Source organism: Sinocyclocheilus rhinocerous, unplaced genomic scaffold (genome assembly GCF_001515625.1).
Source record: "Sinocyclocheilus rhinocerous isolate Xijiao unplaced genomic scaffold, SAMN03320098_v1.1 scaffold711, whole genome shotgun sequence".
NCBI lineage: Eukaryota > Metazoa > Chordata > Actinopteri > Cypriniformes > Cyprinidae > Sinocyclocheilus > Sinocyclocheilus rhinocerous.
In genome coordinates, this window is record NW_015641018.1 from 1,737,464 (window position 1) to 1,745,587 (window position 8,124).

The 8,124-nt window shown below is 35.1% G+C and overlaps 1 protein-coding gene across 2 annotated transcripts in view; it reads left to right on the forward strand.

The window, feature by feature from the left end:
* LOC107753793 (spermatogenesis-associated protein 16) overlaps nucleotides 1–8,124 on the forward strand; it is a 69,882-nt gene that overhangs the window by 32,257 nt on the left and 29,501 nt on the right. The window lies entirely within an intron of this gene.

Below are 8,124 nucleotides of genomic sequence, written 5' to 3' on the forward strand. Positions count from 1 at the left end.
CATGTGTCATCCTAGCGGGGACAGTATGCTTGGAAATAATATTTAATGTCTTCATATATATATATATATATATATATGACTTAATTAATATATTTAATTAGCTTAGTAATTAGTAAAGGTATTTTTAAAGTAATACCAGTTTATTTATTTTTACAGAATTATTGTAAAATTATAATAATATATTATACTAATATTATCAAATATTTCTAAAGCATAAATTAAATGCAGTGCAACAAATGTAATTGTTTTAAATGTTTAACAATTAGATTTTTTAAAATAATTTTTACAAACTATAAATATATTATTTGTTAATTTATCGTCATTTTACGTATAATTATCGTCATTTTACGTCATAATCTAATACTTTTTAATTATGGTACTTAGTAAGGGCCTCATTTTCTTTAAAGGAATAGTTCACCTAAAAATGAAAACCCTCAGGCCATCCAAGATGTAGATGAGTTTGTTTCTTCAAAACAGATTTGGAGAAATTTAGCATTGCATCACTTGCTCACCAATGGATCCTCTGCAGTGAATGGGTGCCGTCAGAAGTGAAAACAGTTTTGATGTGAAAAGACAGCAGGGTTTTGAGGACCATTATTTATTGTTATTATTATTATAATTATTATGACAATTAAGCACATTTTACTTTTGAGTTTATTTATTGTCATCATTCTCAGTATTCTCGATTATAATTGTCATCACATTATAAAAATGTTTTTTTCACATGAGCTACTGTAAAAATGGCCATTATGTGGTAACATTTAAATTATAAGGGCCTCATTTTCTTTAAAGGAATAGTTCACCTAAAAATGAAAACCCTCAGGCCATCCAAGATGTAGATGAGTTTGTTTCTTCAAAACAGATTTGGAGAAATTTAGCATTGCATCACTTGCTCACCAATGGATCCTCTGCAGTGAATGGGTGCCGTCAGAAGTGAAAACAGTTTTGATGTGAAAAGACAGCAGGGGATGATCTTTTTCAATGTATATTATGAATTATGGACTTTTTTAGCCATAAGTGACCGTTTAAAGTTAAATCGCCTTAATGATGCATTTTTTATTACAAACATGCAGCTTTTCACTTCACAAGACGTTAACTGATGTACTGGAGTCGTGTGAATTACTGATGTTTTTATCAGCTGTTTGGACGCTCATTCTGACGGCACCCATTCACTGCAGAGGATCCATTAGTGAGCATGTGATGTGATGCTAAATTTCTCTAAATCTGTTCTGATGAAGAACAAACTCATCTACATCTTGGATGGCCTGAGGGTGAGTATACATTTTCAGCAAATTTTCAATTTCGGGTGAACTATTCCTTTAAGAAAACATAATTTCTCAATTTAATTCCTTTTGGCTTTGGCCTGAAAATTGACCTGAGAAAATTGATGTTCTTGAACACTACAAATGCACCACAAGCTTCACCAGTAAAAGCAAAACCAGCATGCCAAGACTAAAAAACACATCACTGATGCATGATTATATTATTGTTTGCAGGAGAGTTAATGGTCTGAATTCACAGGTTACATACAGTCGGAGGCGGAGGAGGATTGATCAGGCGCTTCAAAACACAAGGAGTAAACACATACACACAAACACACACACCAAAGGCTCCGTCACTCGCGTGCTGGGTGAAGATTGATCGCTCGCACACACACAACAGGGGTCCCGCGGGGGGGGAGCCGTTTTCAGCCATCCAGCCTTATTGACAGCTGTGGAAATCTCTATGCACACACACACACACAATGCTGATTCATGTAAGTCCTTGAGCTTTGCAACATATAGTACCAGCAATCTCCGTTAGCCAGGACCCAATTATAGACAGTCCCAAACTATAGTGCTTAGCCCTGAGTTTCTGACGTGCCCGTCCAGTGTCTTTAGGCAATTAGGAGGCTTTGGTCGAGTCCGCACGGCACCGGTCAGCAATTAGTGCGTATTCATTTCAATACATTAATGGCGTTCATCGAGTGAGGTGAGAAGGGAGGACATTTGCATTGCACACTATCGGCATGTTGTAGAGATTAATTACCGTCGCATGTTTTCTAAATAGAAAAAAGTTATTGTAATCCAGTGTTGCATGTAAAATAAGTAGGACTCACTGCACAGCAGCAGCACTATAAAGAGAATACGTGATGCTGTTTTCGGTGGTGTTTAGATTGTGAAATGATGTTTCTGAACGCTGTGGATTTTGATAAAACACGCTAAACGTGTGCTGATCCAGTTTTCGCTCATGTAAGCAGCTCGGGTGTTACATCATTATATACTACAGGAGTGATTGAAGTATTTCCGTCCACAGCTTGAGAGGAAAGATTTTAAATTAAAAAGGAGATGAGAGAGTTTTGCTTGCCTCTATTTCCCTAAAAAATAACCGGCTCTCTGTGGTTCACATGATAAGCTATTAAGTTTCTATAACTAGCATGCTGTTTCTGCAGGAAAACCATCGATGTGGGTCTCATTAACACACACACAGAGGTGCTAAGAAAACAGTTTTCCGATTTACATTAGTCGTATTAAAGTAACATTTAGTAAACCTCCTTATGTGCGTAATTTGGTCTTCATTTAATAAAATCAAAAAGCAGGCAGCAAATGATAAATTGATACCGTTCTTATAATGTTGCTATGCAGCTGATAAGGCTATTAGATCTCTATGATATTCTGGTCTCTATATATGACTCTGATCGCTCCTTCAATATACACTGCTAGTCCAATTTTGGGGTCAGCATATTTTTTTTTTTTTTTTTAAAGAAATGAATACATTTATTCTGTAAGAACATGTCGATCAAAAGTGATTTAAAATGTTACACAGACTATTTCTCATGCAAATAAATGCTATTATTATTACCTTTCTATACATCAAAGAATCTTGTTTCCAGAAAAATATTAAAATATTAACTACAGGTGCATCTCAATAAATTAGAATGTCGTGGAAAAGTTCATTTATTTCAGTACAGTGAAAATGAAATGTTCTTGAGTACCAAATCAATATAACAGAGATTTTTGAAGGATCTCTGAAATTGTAATATTATTTTTACAGTATTATTGTTTGATTAAATAAATACATGCATTATCGAGCAGGCAAAAACTGTACATCAAAACACTATACATATACGTTAAATTAACGTCTCTTTAAATATAAAAATATTTTATTTTGTGGTGTATTTTTTATATTTTTCAATTTTAAGTAAAAAGAGATACATTTTTTAAATGTTAAATATGTAAATATTAAGAATAAATTTTTACTAAAATGTTAGCAAATTGATTAAGTGGTATCCACATGCTATAGAATATACAGCCTCTTATGTAATAAGAGTGTTGCTGTGCAACAAACATAACGATCTATTATGGAAGCTGTGCATTGAAATGGTAAACAGACCGAATATATATATATACTACAACAAGCCCAGTACTACCCAGTTCATAAAATATCTATATACTGTACAGGTGCATCTCAAAAAATTAGAATATCATGAAAAAGTTCTCTTTTTTTGTAACTTATTTCAAAAAGTGAAACTTTCATATATTCTAGATTCATTATATGTAAAGTAAAACATTTCAAACGTTTTTTTGTTGTTAATTTTGATGATTTGAGCTTACAGCTCATGAAAGTCAAAAATCCAGTTTCTCAAAATGTTAGAATATTTCCTAAGATCAATAAAAAAGAAAGAGGATTTGCAAAACAGAAAAGTTCAAGTTCTTTAAAGTATGATCATTTATGCTCTCAATACTTGCTCGGGGCTCCTTTAGCACAAACTCCAGCATCAGTGAGGTGTGGCATGGAAGCTATCAGCCTGTGGCACTGCTGAGGCACTATTGAGCCTTCAGCTCGGATCCACTGTTTCTTATCTTTTTCTTGAAAATATCCCATAGATTTCATATGGGGTTCAGGTCAGGCATGTAGGCTGGCCAATCAAGCACAGTAATATCATGGTCAGCAAACCACTTGGAAGTGATTTTGGCACTGTGGGCAGGTGCTAAAGTCCTCCTGGAAAAGGAAATCAACATCTCCATAAAGCTTGTCAGCAGATGAAAGCATAAAGTGCTCCAAAATCTCCTGGTAGACGGCTGCATTGACACTGGACTTGATAAAACACAATGGACCAAACACCAGCAGACGTCACGGCACCCCAAATCATCACTGACTTCAGCTGCAGACTGAGGAAGATCCTGAAACACACCAGCAAACCCTAAAACAGACAACAGTTTACAGATGTTTTTCAGTGGCAGCAGAACTATGACTAAACTTTTGGGTGAAACTTGTTTACTTTTTTCATACTTTTATTACTTGTGGAAAAACTTGAAACAATTTTAAATAAGTATAAAGAATGGCATTGGTTTTGTACATTTAATTTTTGTTTAACGTTATTAATAAAAATGTTGTTCAATTAGCATGTTTTTGTGTTTTGCTTTGGTACCGAAATTGGTACCGAGAACCGTGGATTTTCACTGGTATTGGTACCGAATACTGAAATTTTGGTACCGTGACAACACTATACACAACCATTCAAAAACTTGGGGTCAGTATGACTAATGTTTTTGGAACAAGTCTTATTCTCACCAAGGCTGCATTTATTTAATAAAAACGTAAATACCGTAATATTGTGAAATATTCAAAAATACGGTTTAAAAGAAGCATTTTCCATTTTAGTATTTAAAACTGTAACATTCCAGTGATGGCAAAAGTGAATTTTCAGCAGCCATTACTCTAACTCTTCAGTTCTCAAGAAACATTTATGTTCATAACAGAAAAGCCGTCGTAAATATGTGACCCTGGACCACAAAACCAGTCATAAGTAGCACAGGTATATTTGTAGCAATAACCAACAATACACTGCATGGATCAAAATTGAAGATTTTTCTTTTATGCCAAAAAACATAACATAATATATTTAGCAAATTTTCCACCGTGAACATACCAAAACTTAATTTTATTAGTAATATGCATTGCTAAGAACAATGGGCAACTTTAAATGCGGTATTTTTGCACCCTTAGATTCTAGATGCTCAAATAGTTGCATCTCGGCCAAATATTTTCATGTCCTAACAATCCATACATCAATGGAAAGCTTATTCAGCTTTCAGATGAAGTATCTCAATTTTTAAAAAAAAGAAATTGACCCTTATGACTGGTTTTGTGGTCCACGATCATATCACATTTGAAATAATTTTTTGTACCAATGTAAGTCTTCATGATCAATTTCATGTGTCCTTCCTTGCTGAATAAATGAATAAAAATATCAGGGGGGGGGGAAATAAAATAAATAAAAATAAGTATTAACCCCAAACTTCTGAAAGGTATAGTGTATACCTTGCACAACCTAAATAAGCACACAGACGCATTAGATACTTCACTATAAAATGTTATCAAACAGGTCCTAAAGTGTGAAAAGCATAGAAACAAACAAAATACCATTCTTAAATTTTCCCAATTTTATTACAACATTTTGTACGAGACATCTACTTCAGCTCCTTCACAGCCAGACCTGAAACAAGAGAAAGATGGGTCATATTTACAGTAATCCTTAAAGGGACAGAGTCCAGAACCGACACAGCTGTAAGTGTTAGTGAACCGGTGGAACTGAAGTCTCTGAGTGACGCGAAACCCAGCACTTGGTCCATCATTGCTCTAGCAAGCGTGTAAATGCACAGTGGGCACAGAACAGGCCCAAAGTGTTTGGACATCTTGCATACTTCTCAAAAATCTGATCACAACACTTCCATGACTTTCCAGACAGTTGTAAGCACTTTAAGGATCTCAAAGTTTTTCCCATCAATAAAATATTTAAGAGCTAAACAATAACACACAACCTTAAAATAAAAGCTTTACTTTTGCAGGCCTTTTGTTTGTAGGTTTACTCTTTTACATTCACATTACAAGATCCAAGATCATTTTTTCAAGTCAAAACATTTCTACAACCAAACATTTAGCACAAATCCTTAAGGTTGATCAAATTTCTGCACAAGCATTATGCTGTACAAACACAACAACCAGTTTATGGATTTGGTTCTGTCTTGATTGATATTGATCTTAGCACAATTACTTATATGGTATTATAATTCCAGCAGTTTGACGTGGTGTTTCTGAAGACTCACCTGGTGGCAGGGACTGCTTGAGCTTCTCAGCCTTCTCTTTGTCTGTGATGACCAATGTGTACAGATATCTGCTGCAGCGGACCTTGAACTTCACATTATCCTTGTTCTTCTTGATTTTGACAGCTGTTGGAACACAACACATGAATTTAAAGAGACGTCCATCAACATTAGTAAACACTTTTGTAGTAGCCAATGCAGAAGCCAAATATGGTTAGAACTCTGAATATTGGTGAAATTTACAATAGTCGATAACATTAACACCTTTAGCAAATGTCACAAAATCACATAATGTAGTTCTTATTCAACATTTTGTCCTGTCAGACCACCAGTACAAAATCGATTCAACCTTAAGCCAGTTCTTGTCAATCCTGGTCATGTAACACCACAATACTAAACATTTTGGATGTCTAAAACAGGTAACGTCAGCTCCTTTCTAGTCTCTGAACCGGAAATGTACATCCAATATGACAGACATCCAAAATGTTCAGTCCTCCAGGACTGAGATGCACTGCCTTCAGTAAAGTGAATACTTTAAAGATGCACCAAACAACATCAAAATAACCCATACAATAAGACCATACAAACCATGTCACAATAATAATAAACAATATACAGCTCTACAGCAGAAACACAAAAAGGAAAACCTCATGCAGCAGTCATAAATGAACCATGACTGGTTTAGTAGACATAAAACTTACACTTGGCATCCTTCCTCCTTGCTGTAAGCAGGAAATCTTTGATTTCTTCAATTTTGCGTGGCTGTGAAGATGAACACATATTAGACACGCAACGACATTTACACGTTAGTACTTAGTTCACTCGATATCTTAAAATAATATCCGTTTCTCTAGGATTACCAGACAAACTTTTAATGTGTTAAAATTTAGACCGATTCACTACTGTATTGTTACTCAGATAAATTCTCTAACATTTCTAGGTTGTCCCATCAGCTTGACAACCTATTTCACCACCATTAGCCACCTTCTGTTATACAGTGATTTTACTTTTAATTCGATTTTAGTTTAACATTTTAGAACAAATGCCACTATAACTGATGCACTCTATATTTTACCATTTAATAAAAAACACGCAAATGCAAGATATAAACACAATCTCACCATTTTGTTTGAGGTGCGACTCGACCCTGCGATGCAGAGAAACACATTATTACAACACAATTCTACACAGCTTCCGATAAATATTTCGTTTAATGACACAGTTATACTTGTTCTTTCACATCACATATGTCTGAAATGTGAATATTGACGGATTGATGCAGATTTACATGGATTCATTTGATAGAGCTAAAGCGCTAACACTTACACTTCCCGCGAGCGAGGGGGGAAAAGGGGCGGGACTTCCGCGTGAAGGCGTAATATAAACCGGCTACGGTGGCTCAAAAGGGACTCTCTGGTTTAAAAAGTCAAAACTCACAGGGACATCTACTGGTTGCAGCATGAATATATCATGCCATTTATTAATATATTAATCGGGAGACTTTAATATGAAATATATATGTACAGGTGCATCTCAAAAATTTGAATATCGTGAAAGTTCTTTTTTTGTAACTTATTTCAAAAAGTGAAATTTTCATATATTCTAGTTTCATTACAACTAAAGTAAAACATTTCAAAAGCGTTTTTGTTTTAATTTTGATGATTTTGATGAAGTCCTGCTGGAAAAGGAAATCAAAGCATGTCATCAGATGGAAGCATTAAGTGCTCCAAAATCTCCTGGTAGACGGCTGCATTGACTTTGGACTTGATAAAACACAATAGACCAACACCAGCAGATGTCACAGCACCCCAAATCATCACTGACTTCAGAAACTTCACACTGAACTTCAAGCAGCTTGGATTCTGTGCCTCTCCAGTCTTCCTCCAGACCTTGATTTCCAAGTGAAATGCAAAATTTACTTTTCTCTGAAAAGACTTTGGAGCACTGAGCAACAGTCCAGTTTTTTTCTCCTTAGCCCAGGTAAGATGCTTCTGACGTTGTTTCTGTTTCAGAAGTGGCTTGGTAGCCCTTTTCCTGA